We start from the raw sequence: 23,569 nt of genomic DNA, 5'->3' as shown, positions 1-23,569 counted from the left end.
CACAGTCCCACCGAGCTGCCATCGTGGCGGAGTACCTTGGGCTCTGAGCGCTATGGGTCTTCACATCTGTGGTCATCAGTCCCCTAGAACTTAGAACTACTTAAACCTAACTAACCTAAGGACATCACACACATCCATGCCCGAGGCAAGATTCGAACCTGTGACCGTAGCAGTTCCGCGGGTCCGGACTGAGCGCCTAGAACCGCTAGACCACCGCGGCCGGCGGAGAAGTACCTTGAAACAGAAGACATCAGGCGAATGGAGTGGTCTACCTGTTCTCTAGACCTAAACCCCATCAAGCACGTCTGGGATGCTCTCGGTCGACGTATCGCTGCACGTCTTCAAACCCCTACGACACTTCAGGAGCTCCGACAGGACCTTGTGCAAGAATGGGAGGCTGTACCCCAGCAGCTGCCCGACCACCTGATCCAGAGTATGTCAACCCGTTGTGCCGCCTGTAAACGTGTGTATGTTGATCATATCCCACATTGATGTCACGGTACATGCGCAAGAAACAGAGGAGTTTTGTAGCTCATGTGTTTCGGGAAGGTTTTCCCTTGTTTGTTCTTGATATATATATTAATGACTTACCATTCCACATTGATGAAGATGCAAAGTTAGTTCTTTTTGCTGATGATACAAGTGTAGTAATAACATCCAAAAACCAAGAACTAGGTGATGTAATTACAAATGATGTCTTTCACAAAATTATTAAGTGGTTCTCAGCAGACGGACTCTCTTTAAATTTTGATAAAACACAGTATAAACAGTTCCGTACAGTAAATGGCACAACTCCAGTAATAAATATGGACTTTGAACAGAAGTCTGTAGCTAAGGTAGAATTTTCAAAATTTTTAGGTGTGGCCATTGATGAGAGGTTAAACTGGAAGCATCACATTGACGGTCTGCTGAAGTTTTGTAGCTCATGTGTTTTAGGGTTATTGCAAATTTTGGTGACAAGAATCTCAGTAAATTAGCTTACTATGCCTACATTCATTCACTGCTTTCGAACGGCATCATATTCTGGGGTAATTCATCGTTGAGTAGAAAAGTATTCATTGCTCAAAAACGTGTAATCAGAACAATTGCTGGAGTCCACCCACGGTCATCCTGCAATTTAAGGATCTACAGATCCTCACAGTAACCTCACAGTATATATATATATATATATATATATATATATATATATATATATATATATACTCCTGGAAATTGAAATAAGAACACTATGAATTCATTGTCCCAGGAAGGGGAAACTTTTTAGACACATTCCTGGGGTCAGATACATCACATGATCACACTGGCAGAACCACATGCACATAGACACAGGCAACACAGCATGCACAATGTCGGCACTAGTACAGTGTATATCCACCTTTCGCAGCAATGCAGGCTGCTATTCTCCCATGGAGACGATCGTAGAGATGCTGGATGTAGTCCTGTGGAACGGCTTGCCATGCCATTTCCACCTGGCGCCTCAGTTGGACCAGCGTCCGTGCTGGAAGTGCAGACCGCGTGAGACGACGCTTCATCCAGTCCCAAACATGCTCAATGGGGAACAGATCCGGAGATCTTGATGGCCAGGGTAGTTGACTTACACCTTCTAGAGCACGTTGGGTGGCACGGGATACATGCGGACGTGCATTGTCCTGTTGGAACAGCAAGTTCTCTTGCCGGTCTAGGTATGGTAGAACGATGGGTTCGATGACGGTTTGGATGTACCGTGCATTATTCAGTGTCCCCTCGACGATCACCAGAGGTGTACGGCCAGTGTAGGAGATCGCTCCCCACACCATGATGCCGGGTGTTGGCCCTGTGTGCCTCGGTCGTATGCAGTCCTGATTGTGGCGCTCACCTGCACGGCGCCAAACACGCATACGACCATCATTGGCACCAAGGCAGAAGCGACTCTCATCGCTGAAGACGACACGTCTCCATTCGTCCCTCCATTCACGCCTGTCTCGACACCACTGGAGGCGGGCTGCACGATGTTGGGGCGTGAGCGGAAGACGGCCTAACGGTGTGCGAGACCGTAGCCCAGCTTCATGGAGACGGTTGCGAATGGTCCTCGCCGATACCCCAGGAGCAACAGTGTCCCTAATTTGCTGGGAAGTGGCGGTGCTGTCCCCTACGGCACTGCGTAGGATCCTACGGTCTTGGCGTGCATCCGTGCGTCGCTGCGGTCCGGTCCCAGGTCGACGGGCACGTGCACCTTCCGCCGACCACTGGCGACAACATCGATGTACTGTGGAGACCTCACGCCCCACGTGTTGAGCAATTCGGCGGTACGTCCACCCGGCCTCCCGCATGCCCACTATACGCCCTCGCTCAAAGTCCGTCAACTGCACATATGGTTCACGTCCACGCTGTCGCGGCATGCTACCAGTGTTAAAGACTGCGATGGAGCTCCGTATGCCACGGCAAACTGGCTGACACTGACGGCGGCGGTGCACAAATGCTGCGCAGGTAGTGCCATTCGACGGCCAACACCGCGGTTCCTGGTGTGTCCGCTGTGCAGTGCGTGTGATCATTGCTTGTACAGTCCTCTCGCAGTGTCCGGAGCAAGTATGGTGGGTCTGACACACCGGTGTCAATGTGTTCTTTTTTCCATTTCCAGGAGTGTATATTCACTTATGAAATTTGCTGTTAATAATCCTACCCAGTTCAAAAGTAATAGCAGTGTGCATAGCTATAACACCAGGAGAAAGGATGATCTTCACTATGCAGGGTTAAATCTGACTTTGGTACAGAAAGGGGTAAATTATGCTGCCACAAAAGTCTTTGGTCACCTACCAAACAGAATCAAAAGACTGACAGATACTCAACCAACATTTAAAAATAAATTAAAAGAATTTCTAGATGACAACTCCTTCTACTCACTGGCAGAATTTTTAGATATAAATTAAGGGGAAAAAAACCTAGCTTAAACATTAGTGTCATGCAATATTTTGTGTAATGCAATATCTTGTACAGAGATGTGTTATTAACCTGACACGTTCCACATCATTACGAAGTGTCGTATTCATGATCTATGGAACAAGTATTAATCTAATCTCTAATCTAATCTAATCTAATCTCAACTTATAACGAATTCCGTGGACTTACAGATCTATGTCGTGTTTCTTCCCTATATGCCAAGTTATTAGCGCCAGTTTTGGGCAGTGCCACGTTGTGTGGGACCACATTCTGCAGTTATCCTTAAATTATGAGCAGGAGTGTAGTTGATTTGTCCATCCAATCTTGTGAATAATCGTACCTTGGTGATCATGTAGGACACTGAAGTGGTGAAGGTTCCTCTATGGATAAAATCACCTTTCTCCCACATTTTGTAGCAGAGGTTCATTCGTTTGTAGGTCATCCTACGAAATAGGTTGTGATGTTATAAATACTCATAATTAACTTCTTATCTTATGTGACTCTTGATGTTTTCCCGACGTATCGAATATTCCACAAGTTTTCGAGTTTGCAGCCGGATCTCGTCGGCTTCTTTCCAGTATATTTCGGCTGACAACCTTACAGCCATCTTCAGGCGAGTGTTTGACACTGGAGATTGCTAGTGCATGTCGCTCTGTTTATACGTAAAAGTGCCGCAAGACGCGCATGCGCAAGTTACCGTTGCATGCGCGCCACCTCTCGATTCCAAGGCCCTCTACAATATCACTGCATCTATGGAGCGCAAGAGAGTGCGTGGTACAAGTAAAACATGCACACCCCCTGTTGGCAGACGTATCCAAAACAATAAAACGCAAAATCTCAATATTAAAATAAAAATTATTTGTCACTTGACATGTCAGAAGGCATAAAATGTCCCAGGCCTTATTCAATTGATAGCCGCCATCACGATTAATGAGATTTTTCCGCCAAACGTATTTCCACGGATTCCTTAACCACGGAATCCCAGAAGGATCTCGATGGGGCCAAGATTTTCGTGGCAGAATAATCCACAGTGTGTCCTGTGGAAATACAATGTTCGGCTATGGCCGACTTCGGCGAGTGTGGCTCTCATGTTCAACGCAGCGTTCGTGTACTGTGCATGTGGTCTGACCAATGTAGGCTTTCCCACACTCGCACGGGATTTTATAATTTCCAGCCTTCGGTAATCCCAGATCATCTTTGGCTGAGCCCAGAACAGCACGAGTCTTTGTAGGTGGCCGGCAGAATGCTTTCACACGATGTTTCCTTAAAATTCTGCCTACTTTCGAAGAAATGTTACCGACATATGGGAGAAATGCTCTGGACTTAAACACCTCCTTATCCTCTTGATCTTGCGGGTGGTTACGTTTTTTCATCCTTAAAGCAGTACTGACCTGATGTGCAGAATATCCCTTATGTAGAAATACAGCTTTCAAGTGCCCTAATTCGTCTGCAAGGCTGTCTTCATCAGACACGACGTTTGCCCCATGCACCAACGTTCGGAGGACGGCCATAGTTTGTGACGGGTGATGACAGCTTGACGCCTGCAGGTACAGGTCCGTATGCGTGGGTTTTCGATAGACAGAATGCCCCATCCACCTTGCGATTAACCAAGACGTCCAGAAATGGTAGGCAACCATCCTTTTCAACTTCCATCGTAAACTGAATGTTTGTGTGGATGGAATTCAGATGTTGTAAAAATCGTGACAGCTCTTCTTCACCGTGAGGCCACACTACAAAAGTATCGCCCACGCACCGCCAGAAGACTGTTGGCTTAAACATCGCCGAATCGAGTGCCCTCTCCTCAAAGTCTTCCACATAAAAGTTTCTGATGAAAGGTGGTTGTGTCTCGTGGCCAGTGATGGCAGCTTGTTGGTTAGGAGGCCAATATTTGGCCTCCAACCAACCTATCTCCTTACTAGGCACAATGGACCTGAACTTGGTCTTAAGTTCTGGGGTGCAAATTCGTATGACACCAGAAGCACTATCGTGGTTATCCTACACACCCTGAGTGCAAATTTCTAAGTCAATTTGGTGGTTCGATCTGCTGCCGTTCATACACAGCTTTCGTCGTCGTGGTCTTCAGTCCTGAGACTGGTTTGATGCAGCTCTCCTTGCTACTCTATCCTGTGTAAGCTTCTTCATCTCCCAGAACCTACTGCGGCATACATCCTTCTGAATCTGCTTAGAGTATTCATCCCTTCTTCTAGTCAAGTTGTGCCACAAACTCTTCTTCTCGCCAATTCTATTCAATACCTCCTCATTAGTTATGTGATCTTCCCATCTGATCTTCAGCAGTCTTCTGTAGCACCACATTTCAAAAGCTTCTATTCTCTTCTTGTCCAAATTATTTATTGTCCATGTATCACTTCCATACATGGCTACACTCCAAACAAATACTTTCAGATTACGCCTTCATTCAGGCGAACGGATGTTCTAAATACGCAACGCACCACAGATGGTGGCGAGTTGAGGCAATATTATGCTATGGGGGATATTCTTCACCTGGGCTTGAGACCTGTGGCAGTTATCAATAGCACTGTGACAGCTATTGACTACGTTTCTTCCAGCGTAATGACAAGCGCCGGCACGAAGATCAAGAACGATACAGCAGAGAGCGCAGTGAAACGACGTCAGCCACTAGCACGCTGACTATGACGTCACCAAGATAGGAGAGGCCTCTATACGGAGAGGATGAAAGCGACGCGCCGCCTAGCCTTGGCCGGACTAGAAGAGCGCACTATTAGACCCAGACTAGAAAAGAATACTAGCAGAGCAGCAGTGAACTTCTGTGATTATCTTGCATGGAAATTGTATCTATCAGAGGACATTGATTATTCGCATGTCGCCAACTGATTGCGACCCATCGTGTAGTAACGACAGTAAAGTATTGTCAATTCAGTTACTGTAAAATGGTTTGCTTGTATGTGGTCTAGCTACTTGAGAAAAGCTTCCTATAAGAGTCGGGTGGTCAGGATCCCATAACGTGGGCATAACTGCGGACGACTTGCACCTTTAATGCAGGATGTGGTGAAGGCTATTTATTCAATTGATTTCTTCCATCAGGTAAACCGTCCATGTCATGAATCCAGAATATTGCTACATTGGTTTGAGGAACATGAAACATTGATGTATTGGACACTTAATCCACTTGATCTGAGCCCGACGGAGCACATACAGGGTTATTAGGTACGAGCCCTACGCCTATAAACTATCGGCCCGTAATGTAGGGTAAATGTGTGACCTGTGTGTGAACATATGGTGCCGCATTCCACTGGAAACTTATCCAGTGGGGTAACTCCATCCTGGGATCAGGAGCGTGGGGTAGCGAATGGTCGATGAAACGTAATAATCCCATAGCACCAGCCGTTACACTGACACTGTTTTTTTTTCTGCTACCAGTTTCGACGTCCCGATAACGCCACGTTCAGGCCCGTCGCATGGATGACAGTGATACTTGGTGTTACTCACGCGACAGGACTGAAGATGATATGACCGAAACGACGAAAGACGTTGCCTAATAAAACAATGTCAATAGAATGGCTGTTGGTATAGTACTATTATATTTTACGTAGCACTTTTAGAACTTACTCCAGACATAATTGCTGACGCACTGCGTGCCAAAAATGGACCATCACTGTGTTAAGAAACATTTTGGCTCATGTACAGTGCATGTAGGAGGAAGAAGAAGTACGTCTTATCTTGCTATAATGTTTTTTTAATGACGGAGTCTGGGACGAAAAAGCCACTTCTTGTAAAGGGGCCTTTCAGCTTTAGTCGAGCTTTAGGATACTTCAGCAAACAGTTTCAGCACTGGAATTAACGAACGTTATATCACTGTACACGTTTCCCAAAAGCTTACAAATTTTGTTAAGAAGGCGCTGCGCAAAAGTCACTAAGCAATTAGGGAATGTAATTATCTAGATTAGTACTACGTACATAGCTATGTTTGGTAGGAAATAGGAAATGATATGCAGTGTTAAAATACGAATCGTCACTGTAGTAACCTAGTTTTGACAACACAAATGCGTTTACAGAAAAGTCTTGGCTTTGAAGACTACTGAGCAAAGTAGTTTAAAAGCTGTACTGAGAGAACGTACAGATCATTTCGAGTCAAATCCAGCAACACAAAATGCTACTTACAATATAAACTATAAGCTTGAAATTGAAAATTCTGTTTTGGGTGCACCTTGCAATGGTTGACCTAGTGCAGCACGAAATGACAATAATGGACTCTATATGTGATTGGCTATTATGATCAGTAGAAAGAAGTGCTAAACAAGATTTACGGTAGAAATCTGAGAAACTTCAAGTCGGTCAAATGAAAGGATACTACATCAGCAGAACTTCTAAGTGTACGTTCCACGCCTGAAACTCGGGTTGTTGGAAGATGATCAAGGTAAGCGGCTACAGTTTTGATCGGTTTCGAGTTGACCAGAATTAAGAAAGAATTTTATGGTCTCATGAGACAGACTGTCGGAACAGGTAAATCGACATAACTGCAGTTACTGGCACACGGAAAACCGCCATCTTTTGGAGCAACGATTTGTAAATGTGCGCCCATGGTGTGTTTTACTGACGGAAATGTCACTAGATACAAGTACTTCGCACAGCATCAAAATGTTATACCAGATATCGTTAAGAAATATCTACAACTATGATCGATTCTGAAACTTCCTGGCAGATTAAAACTGTGTGCCCGACCGAGACTCGAACTCGGGACCTTTGCCTTTCGCGGGCAAGTGCTCTACCAACTGAGCTACCGAAGCACGATTCACGCCCGGTACTCACAGCTTTACTTCTGCCAGTATCCGTCTCCTACCTTCCAAACTTTACAGAAGCTCTTCTGCGAAACATGCAGAACTAGCACTCCTGAAAGAAAGGATACTGTGGAGACATGGCTTAGCCACAGCCTGGGGGATGTTTCCAGAATGAGATTTTCACTCTGCAGCGGAGTTCTGCATGTTTCGCAGAAGAGCTTCTGTAAAGTTTGGAAGGTAGGAGACGGATACTGGCAGAAGTAAAGCTGTGAGTACCGGGCGTGAATCGTGCTTCGGTAGCTCAGTTGGTAGAGCACTTGCCCGCGAAAGGCAAAGGTCCCGAGTTCGAGTCTCGGTCGGGCACACAGTTTTAATCTGCCAGGAAGTTTCATATCAGCGCACACTCCGCTGCAGAGTGAAAATCTCATTCTATGATCGATTCTACTTGCAGTATAATGGAGAAGGTGCGCACTCTGCATTAACTTTTAGGACATATCTTGATAACATTATCAGAGGAAAGGTGCCTCGACTACGTGCTTACATCCACCATAAGGTGGGGGATTGTGCGGTGGGGGGGGGGGGGGGGGGGAGGTTGGTGAGACTATTGTGCTGACAGTAGAGAAGCAGACAGCAGCAAGAGTCGGTCAGATGAATTTGGTGTCTTGACTGAATGTCACTTGACAACAGAGACATTTAAATCCTAGTAAAACTGCCCATCTCCACTGTTGGTGACTCAAGCGCAAACGTGAAGGAACAGACCAACACCAGAAAGACCTCATTCACTGGAGGGCAGGCACCGTCGATCTCTGCGGAGTGTGGTGGTAAAAGTAACATTGGACCAGCAGGAAGGAATGAGTTTTCAGGCGCTTACAGCAGTCGAATTAGTACAATGACGATGCATAGGGAATTAAAAAGAATACGACACAATGATCGACCAACTTCTCATAAACCACACCCCTCTGCAGCCAATACAAAGCGACAATTGAGGTAGTGCACAGACGAATGGTCTGGGATGACGAATCAGCTATACCCTGTGTCAGTCCGATTGAAGGGACTGGGATTGGCGCCGGCCGCGGTGACCGAGCGGTTCTAGGCGCTTCAGTCCGGAACCGCGCGACTGCTACGGTCACAGGTTCGAATCCTGCCTCGGGCATGGATGTGTGTGTTGTTCTTAGGTTAATTAGGTTTACGTAGTTCTAAGTTCTAGGGGACTGATGACCACAGCTGTTAAGTCCCATAGTGCTCAGAGCCATTTGAACCATTTGACTGCTACGGTCGCAGGTACGAATCCTGCCCCTGGCATGGATGTGTGTGATGTCCTTAGGTTAGTTAGGTTTAAGTAGTTCTAAGTTCTAGGGGACTAATGACCTCAGAAGTTAAGTCCCATGGTGCTCAGAGCCATTTGACTGCGATTGACGAATGCCTGAGAACGTTACCTGCCATCGCGTATACTGCCAACGGAGGAATTCGTGTTACGATACAGGGGTGTTTTAAGTGATTAGGGTCAGTCTCTTTCCTTTGCGCTTGATGAAACGTTACATGCGTGCAGTAGTGGAACTGTGCACCAGCATAACAATGCACGCTGTCATAAGGCAGCATCTGTGTGACAGTGGAATGTGGACAGTAACATTCCTTGGACTGAGCTACCCAGAGTCCGGACCTGAATGCGGTGGAATACCTTTGGGATGAGTTAGAATGTCGACTTGGGTACATACCCCAGAATCTAACATCTTTACCTTCTTTGGTTTCAGCTCTTGTGAAGTAACGAGCTGCCATTTCTTCAGAGACATTCAGAAACCTCACTGAAAGTGTCCCGAGTAGAATTGAAGCCGCTATAATGGCTAGGAGTGGATACACCCATTCTAACGTCACTTTTTCAGGGGTTGGGCAAAAGATAAAAAAAGGAAAAATAGCGTGAAATGCATGCTTGAACAAAAATGGAGATGCTAGATAAGCCTGAGGGTTCCGCTCTTAAATTTGGCCACTAATCGCACCCGTGCAACGTCCCTCATACTTTGCAAGAGTCAGTCATGGTCAGTAGAGTGTTCAGTGCAGATGTGAGGGCGTTATGTCAGTGCTAAGTGATTTGGTAGGTGGCCAAATTGTTTGCGTTCGTGTAGCGGGTGTTTCTGTAACCGAGGGAGTCGAAGTGTTTAGTGTTTCAAGATTCTCCCTGTCGAACGTTAATACGCCATACGGGTAAGGCCGGAAAACAGCACTCATCAGTGATACAAGCCCCCCGAACAGAAATACGAGCTATCGAAGCCATAAAACATAGACTATGGAGCAAGGGAAGAAATTTATTTCTTCGAATGAATCTTGTTTCACACTGTTTCCAATTTCTGGTCTACGTTTCAAGAGTGAAACATGGCGGACGTTCGGTGTTCATTTTGGCAGGCACAATGTGCTCTCTCTTGCGCCAATTCGTTACATCGCAAAGTCCCATTACTGTCAAGGATTATGCAACCATTTAGGATGTTCTCAACATTATCGAGGCTTTCTCGATGTCTTAGGAGAGAAGAGTGCCTGACCGCCATCCACCTGCAGAATCTTTACCGGAACGTGCTACTGTTTTGAAGGAATAATGGCATAAGATTGCGTTAATAACGGTACACAAACTGTATTGTGCATTCAGAGACGATTGGAAGCTATTCCGAACATCAACGGTTTTCCTAAACCGTATGAGACACGGTAATCCGTTGTGTCTTTGGTGTTTCCACACTTTTGTCAGCCCTCTTTGGGTGTGCAAATACTTTTGGTCATTCAGTGTAAGTTAGATAACTTGAATAACTCTTTAGTGACTTTTGCTCCAATACCACGATTGATACCCATGCTACAAAACTACGTGCCCTACTGTTATTTGCCTAAAACTTTGTTTTGTGATCTTGTACCTTTCCTGACATAAGAGATAACAGAACGCAGCATGTCATTCTCAATGGATAGGAGTCTTCCGAAGTAAGAGTGATTTCAGGTGTGCCACAGGGGAGTGCCCTGGGACCATTGCTATTCACACTATACATAAACGACCTTGTGGATAACATCGGAAGTTCACTTAGGCTTTTAGCGGATGATGCTGATGATGCTGTGGTACATCGAGAGGTTGTAAGAATGGAAACTTGCACTGAAATGCAGGAGGATATGCAACGAATTGACGCGTGGTGCAAGGAATGACAATTGAATTTCAATGTAGACAAGTGTAATGTGCTGCGAATACACAGAAAGAAAGATCCCTTATCATTTAGCTACAATATGGCAGGTAAGTAACTGGAAGCAGTTAATTCCACAAATTATCTGGGAGTATGCATTAGGAGTGATTTAAAATGGAATGATCATACAAAGTTGATCGTTGGTAAAGCAGATGCCAGACTGAGATTCGTTGGAAGAATCCGAAGATGATTGCAATCTGAGAACAAAGGAAGTAGGTTACAATGCACTTGTTCGCCCATTGCTTGAAAACTGCTCACCAGTGTGGGATCCGTACCAGATACGGTTGATAGAAGAGATAGAGAAGATCCAACAGAGAGCAGCGCGCTTTGATACAGGATCATTTAGTAATCGCGAAAGAGTTACGCAGATGATAGATGAACTCCACTGGAAGACTCTGCAGGAGAGAGGCTCAGTAGCTCGGTACGGGCGTTTGTTGAAGTTTCTAGAACATATATTCACCGCGGAGTCAAGCAATATATTGTTCCCTCCTACGAATATCTCGCGAAGAGACCATGAGGATAAAATCAGAGAGATTAGAGCCCAGAGAGAGGCATACCGACAATACTTCTTTCCACGAACAATACGGACTGGAACAGAAGGGAGAGCCGATAGAGGTACTCAAGTCACACACCGTCAGGTGGCTTGCGGGAGTACGGATGTAGATGTAGAATTTCTGTAGATTGTTAAGGTATAGCTAAATTATGACGCTCTGTACAGTGATAGCTGCACCAGTAGCTGGACGTTTCTCCCCAGCACCGCCGTGAGTCAGCCGCCGCTGGAGCGGCTCCAGTGGCTGAGGAGCGGCGCGCTTTATTCCAGAAGCGGCGACGAGTGCGTCCTCGGCCAGGGCTGTCCGGAGCGGCGCATTCCGCGCTCTCGATGGTCCGGAGCGCTGTTGGCGAGATTGCGCCGGCCTCTGACGTGGCGGGGCCGGGAGGGGCGGCGGCTGAGAGTCCCGGGGGCGGGGCGGAGGCGGGGCGGGGCCCGACGTCCGCGGGGGCAGCTTTGATGGCGCGAGCGGCCGCCAAACAAGTCCGGTCGGCGCAGGGGCCAAACTATTCCATTAGGCGGGTCCTGGGCGCCGTATTACACATTGGCGCGGTTTGCCCAGAGACGAGAATTTAATCACGGGCTGAGGGCCGGACGGGACGGGATCGGTCCCGAGAGGTCAAGAGGTGGCTGCGAGCGCCGCTACCGGCCTGCGCTGCAGCTGGAGAGTCGGAGGCCGAGGCGCCGCGCCGCCCGGGCGCTGGAATTCCAGACCCCTTCTATAAACTGTCTGCTCCTCTACTGCAAATTCGCCCTGATCCGTTACTCTCAGAAGTACTATTTTATTGATATAATAGCGAAAAGCAATATAAATGAATGGCATTTTGTAGGAAAATTAACATTGGTCGCTGGAACAGTTGGGCACAGTTTACTTTGGAGCCTAGTGTTACGGTTTTCACACGCCATTATTGTCACAATATTTCACACAGTAACACAGAAAAGTACAATCTGAAGACCAAAATAAAAAAAAACACATTAACATAGCACTGAAAATAATATCTAGTTAATTGCAAGTGCAGCTGCAAAATACTTGGTGCAAATCTACATGCATGCCACAACTGTTTTATTGTGCAACAACGTAAAACTACAACTACAAAGGAAATTCTCTCTATGATTACGTGCTAGCAATAAATAATAGCTGCACTAATTACACAAACTACAAGGAAAAAATCAGACAATTCCAGGTTTGAAACCTGGCAGGGTCGCCATATGTAACGTCCCCTTGAAGCGCCAAAGAAACTGGTATAGGCTTGCTTATTCGAATACAGAGACACGTAAACAGTCAGAATAGGGTGCTGTGGTCGGCAATGCCTTTGTGACAACAAGCGACACAGTTTTCAGATCGGTTACTGCTGCTACAGTGGCAAGTTATCAATATTTATGTGGGTTAGAATGTGGTGTTGTAGTTGGTGCGCGAGCGATGGGACAAACCATCTCCGAGGTAGAGATGAAGTGAGGGATTTTCCCTTACAACGATTTCATGAGTGTACAGTGAATATGTGGAATCCGGTAGAAAATCAAATCTCCGACATCAATGAAGATGGAAAAAGGTCCTGCAAGAACGGGACCAACGACGACTGAAGAGAATTGTTCAAAGTGAAACAAAGGCACCTCTTCTGTAAATTCAATGCTGGGCTATCAACAAGTGTCAGAGTGCCAAATATTCAACAAAAAGTCATCGATATGGGCCTTTGGAGCCGGAGGCCCACTCGTCTACCCTTGGTGAATGCTTGACTCAAAACTTTACCCCTTGCCTGGGGGCTGGACGAGCTTCGTTTCAAACTGTATCGAGCAGATGGATGGGTAAGGGTATGGAGACAACCTCATGAATCCATGGACCCTGCATGTCGGGCGGTGGGTGCTCTGTAATGGTGTGGGGCGTGTGGTGTTGGAGGGATACTGGCCCCTGATACGTATAGATACGACTCTGTCAGGAAACATGTACGTAAGCATCCTGTCTGGTTACTTGCATCTGTTCATGTTCATTTACATTCAGACGGACTTGGGTAATTCCAGCAGGACAGTGCCACATTCCACGCGACCAAAATTGCTACAGAGTGGCTCCAGGAAAATTTTCCTGGGTTTCAACACCACCGCTCGGTACCAAACTCCTCTGACCTGAACATTTTTGAACATACCTGAGATCTCCTTCCCCTCGTACACTTACGGATTTTTTGACAGCCCTGCAGGATTCATGATGTCAGTTTCCGCCAGCACTACTTCAGACATTAGTCGACTCCACCTCAGGTCGTTCTGCGGCACATCTGCGTGATCGCGCGGCCTCTACACGGTAATACGCTGGTGTACCATATTCTTTGGGTGTTCTCTGTAGAATAGAATGAGCTTCAGTGTATTGGCAAATTCAGTCAATTATTGTTGCATTTGACGTCAGTAGTTACGTATTATCATCATATCAACCAATCAGGTGGTAGAGAGTGGAACTCAGTATAATGGCAGTCGGCTCTTTGTAATGTTAATGTTCACATATGTGCGTCAACTGCAGATAGGAAACAGAAACCTTTAGTGACACTGCCTTTTGTGTACATAAAACACAATTGTGACAGTACCATGTAGAAAATATTTATCATGATATCAAAAACCAAAAATCAGCGCGTACCTTGAAATGGGACTCTCTAATTGTCAAATCCCGAAAACTTGAATTGTTCAAGTACAGCGACTGATAAATTCGCTGGACAGCACTCACAATATGGACAGAACGTAATAAATGGGCTAAGTAGAAAATTACTCAACGCACTCAAATGGTCCCTTTTGCGAAAACCAACCGCCAAAAGCTTGTTGCTGGTTAACAGTTTCCAATAACTGTGTACGACAAATTATGTCTAATGACTATTGTCTTGCGTTCAAGAAACAATTGCAGAAACCTGCTCTAACACCCAAAGATAAACAAGCTAGACTGGTGTTTCCTACATATTCGATATCAAAACTTCAAACTTTGATAAACTGATCTTCAGATATGAGAAGAAGTTTAATTAAGATGGGGCAGATGGATTTAAGTATCACATGCATGATATGAGACTAAAACTGAAGAAACTGCAATAAGGTGGGAATTGAGGAGATGGGATCTGGGTAAACTGAAAGAGACAGAGGTTGTACAGAGTTTCAGGGAGAGCATAAGGGAACAACAGACAGGAATGGGCGAAAGAAATACAAGAGAAGAAGAATGGGTAGCTTTGAGGAATGAAATATTGAGGGCAGCAGAGCATCGACTGGGTAAACAGACGAGGGCTAGTAGAAATCCTTGAGTAACAGAGGAGATACTGAATTTAATTGATGAAAGGAGAAAAAACTAAAATGCAGTAAGTGTAGCAGGCAAAAAGGAATAGAAACGTCTCAAAAATGAGATCGACAGGAAGTGCAAAATGGCTAAGCAGGGTTGGCTGGAGGACAAATGTAAGGATGTAGAGGCTAATCTTACTAGGGGTAACATAGATCCTGCCTACAGGAAAATTTAAAAAAAACCTTTGGAGAAAAGAGAACTACTTGCATGAACATCAAGAGCTCAGAAGGAAACACAGTTCTAAACAAAGAAAGGAAAGCAGAAAGGTGGAAGGAGTATATAGAGGATCTAAACAGGGGCGATGTTCTTGAGGACAATATCATGGAAACGGAAGTGGATGTTGATGAAGATGAAATGGGAGATATGATACTGCGTGAAGAGTTTGACAGATCACTGAAAGAACTAAGTCGGAACAAGGCCCCGGGAGTAGACAACATTCCATTAGAACTACTGACAGCCTTGGGAGAGCCAGTCCTGACAAAACTCTACCATCTGGTGAGCAAGATGTATGAGACAGGCGAAATACCCTCAGACTTCAAGAAGAATATAATAATTCCAATCCCAGAGAAAGCAGGTGTTGACAGATGTGAAAATCACCCAACTATCTGTTTAATAAGTCACAGCTGCAAAATAGTAACGCGAATTCTTTACAGACGAATGGAAAAACTTGTAGAAGATCGGGGGAAGATCACTTTGGATTCTGTACAAATGTTGGCACACATGAGGCAATACTGACCCTATGACTTATCTTAGAAGAAAGATTAAGGAAAGGTAAACCTACGTTCCTAGCATTTGTAGACTTAGAGAAAGCTTTTGACAATGTTGACTGGAATACTCTCTTTCAAATTATGAAGGTGGCAGGGGTAAAATACAGAGAATGAAAGGCTATTTACAATTTGTACAGAGAGCAGATGGCAGTTATTAGAGTCGAGGGACATGGAAGGGAAGCAGTGGTTGGGAAGGGAGTGAGACAGGGTTGTAGCCTCTCCCCGATGGTATTCAATCTGTGTATTGAGTAAGCAGTAGAGGAAACAAAAGAAAAGTTTTGAGTAGGTATTGAAATCCATGGAAAAGAAATAAATACTTTGAGGTTCGCCGATGACATTGTAATTCTGTCAGAGACAGCAAAGGACTTGGAAGAGCAGTTGAAGGGAATGGACAGTGTCTTGAATGAAGGGTATAAGACGAACATCAACAAAACCAAACGAGGATAATGGAATGAAGTCCAATTAAGTCGGGTGATACTGCAGGAATTAGATGAGGAAATGAGACACTTGAAGTAGTAAAGAAGTTTTGCTATTTGGGGAACAAAATAACTGTCGAAGTAGAGAGGATATAAAATGTAGAGTGTCAATGGCAAGGGGAGCGTTTCTGAATCAGAGAAATTTCTTAACATCGAGTATTGATTTAAGTGTTAGGAAGTCGTTTCTGAAAGTATTTGTGTGGAGTTTAGCCATGTATGGAAGTGACACGTGGACGATAAATAGTTTAGACAAAAAGAGAATAGAAGCTTTTGAAATGTGGTTCTATGGAAGAATGCTGAAGATCAGATGTGTAGATCACATAACTAGTAAGGAGGTATGGAATAGCACTGGGGAGAAGAGGAGTTCGTGGCACAACTTGAATAGAAGAAGGGATCGGTTGGTAGGACATATTCTGAGTCATCAAGGGATCACCAATTTAGTACTGGAGGGCAGCGTGGAGGGTAAAAATCGTAGAGGTAGGCCAAGAGATAATTACACCAAGTAGGATGTAGGCTGCAGTAGGTACTGGGCGATGAAGAAGCTTGCACAGGTTAGAGCATCATGGAGATGTGCATCAAACCAGTCTCAAGACTGAAGACCACAACAACTACAACATGATGTGAGAATAGAGCAGCATGTATGAAAGAGCAGAAATTTTGGTGGCGGAACTGCTATGATATGGACAGCCTACTGCGCTAAAGATAAATCACGATTTGTTTGGCTGAACAGTACAGCAAACTATAACATGTACACTGAGATGCTAGAGGCAGAATTGACCAGAATATACACTCCTGGAAATTGGAATAAGAACACCGTGAAATCATTATCGCAGGAAGGGGAAACTTTATTGACACATCCCTGGGGTCAGATACATCACATGATCACACTGACAGAACCACAGGCACATAGACACAGGCAACAGAGCATGCACAATGTCGGCACTAGTACAGTGTATATCCACCTTTCGCAGCAATGCAGGCTGCCATTCTCCCATGGAGACGATCGTAGAGATGCTGGATGTAGTCCTGTGGATCGGCTTGCCATGCCATTTCAACCTGGCTTCTCAGTTGGACCAGCGTTCGTGCTGGACGTGCAGACCGCGTGACACGACTCTTCATCCAGTCCCAAACATGCTCAATGGGGGACAGATCTGGAGATCTTGCTGGCCAGGGTAGTTGACTTACACCTTCTAGAGCACGTTGGGTGGCACGGGATACATGCGGACGTGCATTGTCCTGTTAGAACAGCAAGTTCCATTGTCGGTCTAGGAATGGTAGAACGATGGGTTCGATGACGGTTTGGATGTACCGTGCACTATTCAGTGTCCCCTCGACGATCACCAGAGGTGTACGGCCAGTGTAGGAGATCGCTCCCCGCACCATGATGCCGGGTGTTGGCCCTGTGTGCCTCAGCGTATGCAGTCCTGATTGTGGCGCTCACCTGCACGGCGCCAGACACGCATACGGCCATCACTGGCACCAAGGCAGAAGGGACTCTCATCGCTGAAGACGACACGTCTCCATTCGTCCCTCCATTCACGCCTGTCGCGACACCACTGGAGACGGGCTGCACGATGTTGGGGCGTGAGCGGAAGACGGCCTAACGGTGTGCGGGGCCGTAGCCCAGCTTCATGGAGACGGTTGCGAATGGTCCTCGCCGATACCCCAGGAGCAACAGTGTCCCTAATTTGCTGGGAAGTAGCGGTGCGGTCCCCTACGGCACTGCGTAGGATCCGTGCGTCGTTGCGGTCCGGTCCCAGGTCGACGGGCACGTGCACCTTCCGCCGACCACTGGCGACAACATCGATGTACTGTGGAGACCTCATGCACCACGTGTTGAGCAATTCGGCGGTACGTCCACCCGGCCTCCCGCATGCCCACTATACGCCCTCGCTCAAAGTCCGTCATCTGCTCATACGGTTCACGTCCACGCTCTCGCGGCATGCTACCAGTGTTAAAGACTGCGATGGAGCTCCGTATGCCACGGCAAACTGGCTGACACTGACGGCGGCGGTGCACAAATGCTGCGCAGCTACCGCCAGTCGACGGCCAACACCGCGGTTCCTCGTGTGTCCGCTGTGCCGTGCGTGTGATCATTGCTTCTACAGCCCTCTCGCAGTGTCCGGAGCAAGTATGGTGGGTCTGACACACCGGTGTCAATGTGTTCTTTTTTCCATTTCCAGGAGTGTATGAAGACCGAATGAACGAAAGTGTAACGCTTCAACAAGATAGTGCATTTGTGCGTGATTCTTCTACAATTAAAAAGTGGTTTGAAGATAAGGATATCGACGTCTTGCCCTGGCCTGAAATTAGCCGGGATATGAATTCTGTATGTGTAGCAATGAAAGGCGATTTGAGACCATATGTGGACTGAAGAGTGCGATACGAGCTTACTGGGCGACACTAACAGAAAACCCCTACAAAATCAATGCGCAACACGTTTTCTGAGGTAATTAAGAAGAATGGAGTTTGGGAAAATTATTAACAATGCAATAACACAACAGGATGGATGGGCCTTATACCGGTTTCCACTGACGAAACGCAGAAGCCTTATTTGGTTACTCGTATTATGAAATAAACTCTGCAATTACGACATGATTGTTTATGTCTTACAAGTATCTAGTACGTTCATAATGAATTGGACACGGTATGCTACAGACATTGTACTATTAGTGTCGTAGGGACCCTACGTTTATAGCCTAATTTCTTCTACTACTTTATCTACTATATTTCTATTACTATCTGTTCTGTTGTTGTTGTTGTTGTGGTCTTCAGTACTGAGACTGGTTTGATGCAGCTCTCCATGCTAATCTATCCTGTGCAAACTTCTTCATCTCTCACTCTCTACTACAGCCTACATCCTTCTGAATCTCTTGGTATCCCTCTACGATATTTGCCCTCCATGCTGCCCTCCAGTACTAAATTGGTGATCCCTTGATGCCTCAGAACATGTCCCTTCTTCTAGTCAAGTTGTACCAGAAATGTCTCTTCTGCCCATTTCTATTCAATACCTCCTCATTAGTTGTGTGATCTACGAATCTAATCTTCAGAATTCTTCTGTAGCACCACATTTCAAAAGCTTCTATTCTCTTCTTGTCTAAACAATTTATCGTCCACCTTTCACTACCATACATGGCTACACTCCATACAAATACTTTCAGAAACGAATTCCTGACACTTAAATCAATCTTCGATGTTAAAAAATTTCTCTTCTTCAGAAACGCTTCCCTTGGCATTGCAAGTTTACATTTTATATCCTCTCTACTTCGACCATCATCATTTATTTTGCTCCCCAAATAGCAAACCTCCTTTACTACTTTAAGTGTCTCATTTCCTAATCTAATTCCTGCAGCATCACTCGACTTAATTGGACTTCATTCCATTATCCTCGTTTGGTTTTGTTGATGTTCGTCTTATACCCTTCATTCAAGACACTGTCCATTCCCTTCAACTGCTCTTCCAAGTCCTTTGCTGTCTCTGACAGAATTACAATGTCATCGGTGAACCTCAAAGTATTTATTTCTTTTCCATGGATTTTAATACCTACTCCGAACTTTTCTTTTGTTTCCTCTACTGCTTACTCAATACACAGATTGAATACCATCGGGGAGAGGCTACAACCCTGTCTCACTCCCTTCCCAACCACTGCTTCCCTTCCATGTCCCTCGACTCTAATAACTGCCATCTGCTCTCTGTACAAATTGTAAATAGCCCCTCGCTCCCTGTATTTTACCCCTGCCACCTTCAGAATTTGAAAGAGAGTATTCCAGTCAACATTGTCAAAAGCTTTCGCTAAGTCTACAGATGCCAAGAAGGTAGGTTTGCCTTACCTTAATCATTCTTCTAAGATAAGTCGTAAGGTCAGTATTGCCTCACGTGTTCCAACATTTCTACGGAATCCAAACTGATCTCCCCCGAGGTCGGCTTCTACCAGTTTTTCCATTCGTCTGTAAAGAATTCGCGTTAGTATTTTGCAGCTGTGACTTATTAAACTGATAGTTCCGTAATTTTCACATATGTCAACACCTGCTTTCTTTGGGATTGGAATTATTATATTCTTATTGAAGTCTGAAGGTATTTCGCCTGTCTCATATATATTGCTCACCAGATGGTAGAGTTTTGTCATGAATGGCTCTCCCAAGGCTGCCAGTAGTTCCAATGGAATGTTGTTTACTCCCGGAGCCTTTTTCGACTTAGTTGTTCGGTAGTATGTGTGGTATATTCAAAATTTTATCCAATTTAGACACAAAAAAAGAATGGTGAATGTTGTACCTTGAGTATAACTTTCCTAGGATCACTCTATGCTTTCTGGTTGGAATTTTCATTGCAGTAACGGTTGTTAGAATCACAAAAATGAATGTGCATTGGAGGCCGTCATAAACAGTTTCCTACAGTTTCTAGTGCTTCTCATGTTTGAGACGTGCTAATACGTTTTCTGTGGCATTTGTGTATGCTTTTAGCTGTACGCATGTAAACGGTGTGCGACATGCGCCATCAACATCATTTTCGCTGACCTCACGTGACCCACGACGCATCGCTCAGAACTACGGATGAGACCGTGCTTTTAGACCTGCTGCCAGGACACGGCCGGTGCGCTCGCTCTTCCATCGCTCAGTCTCTGATACAGATGGGGAAGGGACGGGGTGTCACGCATACCAGAGGGCGTTATATCCACTTGCCCTCACTGCCTGCAGCTCTGATTGGCTGGCACTTTTTTCTGAGCAGGTTCACTCAGAGCTTTGCACAGTGTCAGTGGTACTTTGGCCTTGTATCAACATCAATAAGAATGTCTGCAGTGAGAAATTACAACAACATAGCACAACACTACTAAGCATTAATTATCTTCAGTGACTTATCTGAGTGTATCAACATTTAAGACTATTTTTTTGGGTCAAAATAAGTACTTTCATTGTATATAACTCAGCATTAGAGAGACCTCCCAGGTAGCTGAGTGGTCAGCGCGACGGACTGTCAATCATAAGGGCCCGCGTTCGGTTCCCGGCTGGGTCGGAGATTTTCTCCACTCAGGGACTGGATGTTGTGTTGTCCTAATCATCATCATTTCATCCCCATCGACACTCAAGTCGCCGAAGTGGCGTCAAATCGAAAGACTTGCACCCAGCGAGCGGTCTACCCGACGGGAGGCCCTCGTCACACGCCATTATTTCTAGCATTAGAGAAGGACCTGCAGCACTACAGAGTTATGTACATCTCAGTTTCGTAGTGTACATGTACACAGAAGATTCAAAGAAACCGGTGCCCCTGCCTAATATCGTATACGACGAAGTGGAGCAACCCGACGTGGCGTGGACTCGACTAATGTCTGAAGTAGTGCTGGAGGGTACCGACACCCTGAGTCCTGCAGGGCTTTCCATAAATCCGTAAGAGTAGGAGGAGGTGGAGATCTCTTCCGAACAACACGTTGCAAGGCATCTCGGGTATCCTCAATAGTGTTTATGTCTAGAAATAAGGTGGGCACTGGAAGTGTTTAAACCCAGAAGAGTGTTCCTAGAATCACTAGCAATTCTGGACGTGTCAGGTATCGCATTGTCCTGCTGGAATGGCCCAAGTCCGTAGGAATGTACAGCGGACATGAATGGATGCAAGTGATCAGACGGGATGCTTAAATACGTGTCAACTGTCAGAGTCTTACCAAGACATATCAAGTGTCCCATACCACTCCAGCTTCACACGCCTCACACCACTGCAAAGCTTCCACCAGCTCGAAGAGTCCCTGCTGACATGCACGGTCGATGGATTCATGAGGTTGTCTCCGTGCCCGTACACGTCCATCCGCTCGATGCAATCTGAAGCGAGCCTCTTCTGACAAATCAACATGATTCCTGTCATCAACAGTCCAATGCCGCTGGTGGAGGGCTAAGGTGAGGCCTAAAGCTTTGTGTCGTGCAGTCGTCAAATTCAAACGAGTGGGCCTTCGGTTGTGAAAGTCCATATCGACTATGTTTCGTTGAATGGTTCGCATGCTGACTTTTTTTTTATGGCCGAGCATTGATATCTGAAACAATATGCAGAACGATTGCACTTTGTCTCTTCGAACGATTCTCTTCAGTCGTCGTTGTCCACGTTCTTGCCGGATCATTTTTCTGGCCGCAGCGATGTCGGAGATTTGAGGTTTTACCGGATTCCTGATCTTCACGGTACACTCGTGAGTCGTACTGGAAAATCCCCACTTCAGAACTACGTCGGAGATGCTGTGTCCCATCGATTGTGCGCAGTCTATAGCACTCACTTAAATCGTGAGCCAAACTCACTTACTTCCTGATAACCCGCCGTTGTAGCAGCAGTAACCGAGCTAACAACTGCTCCACATTCTTGTTGTCTTATACAGGCGTTGCTGAACACAGCGGCGAATTCTGCCTGCTTATATGTCTCTGTATTTCAATACGCATGCCTATACCGGTTTCGTTGGTGCTTCAGTGTAGTACACAAACGTATTAATGTGTGGTCTTCTAGTAGTTGTCAAATTGTCTTTGTTGGCCACCTTAGTCACCGACACACCGAAACAGAATAAATCAGTTTGGAATTATTGTCAGTTATTCAGTTGCACAACATCAGGATGAATAAAATTCTACATATTGTTAAAAATATTACTTTTCTGCATAAGTTCGTAGCGTTCTGCCATAAGACTTTGATCATCAACAATAGATTCTCGTCCACTATTTACAGCAGTCTACCAATGCGGGAATAACTTTCAGATTCTGCGACTGTAGATATCACTTGGTTTCGAGGCGAAGAACTCATTGAGCCACGTTCGGATGTATTTTCATTCGGGAATGTAGTTCCTTGAAGGTTGTTCCATAGAGACAGGAAAAGGTGACAATCTGAGAGCGTAAGACCAGATGAATAAGATGGGTGTGGAATGACTGTTTTGTTAGTTTAGCAGAATGCCGGCAGATGTTAATGTGTCATTTCACGCAGTCTCCTGGTTGTTTTACCTGGACTGCCGCTGCAACACGTCTCAGTTGTAGACAATAAATGTCAGCAGTCATAGTTACACCTCGGAGAATTAATTCATAGCACACCACACAGCTGCTATTCCACCAGATGCATAATGTTATCTTCTGTGAATGGGCACTGACCTTGGTACGGGGAGTTGCTGATTTGTTTGAGCTTAAAAATTACTTTCTTTTTCTTACGTTAACGTGAAGACACCATCTCTCGTCACCAACAATAACACAGGATAAGGATAGTCGGTGTTGTTCACGAGCCGATTGATGACGAGCAAACAGAAATTCACATTTGGCCACCTGCTGTTTTTTGTGATTTTGGCTCGGAGCATGCGGTATCCACACACTCGATTGTTGCACCTTCCCCATTACATGCAAATTTCGCACGATTTATGACGTTTACAGTGTATTACTTCTATCAGCGCTAGTACACTGACAAAAATTAACACTTTTGAACGATCTTGATCAAACGCCGAAAGTCTTGCTGAAGGTGGAGAGTGACTAATGTCTTTAAAATGAGATCACCATTTTCTCGCCCTGCTCTCTCCAGTAGCATTGTCCCCATACACGACGCAAATGCTTCTGGCATCCTACGCTCCTGCTACCCCCGTACTGAACCCAAGCAGAAGGA

The sequence above is a fragment of the Schistocerca gregaria genome, chromosome 6 (assembly GCF_023897955.1).
Source record: "Schistocerca gregaria isolate iqSchGreg1 chromosome 6, iqSchGreg1.2, whole genome shotgun sequence".
Taxonomy (NCBI): domain Eukaryota; kingdom Metazoa; phylum Arthropoda; class Insecta; order Orthoptera; family Acrididae; genus Schistocerca; species Schistocerca gregaria.
This window is presented reverse-complemented; position numbering follows the sequence as displayed.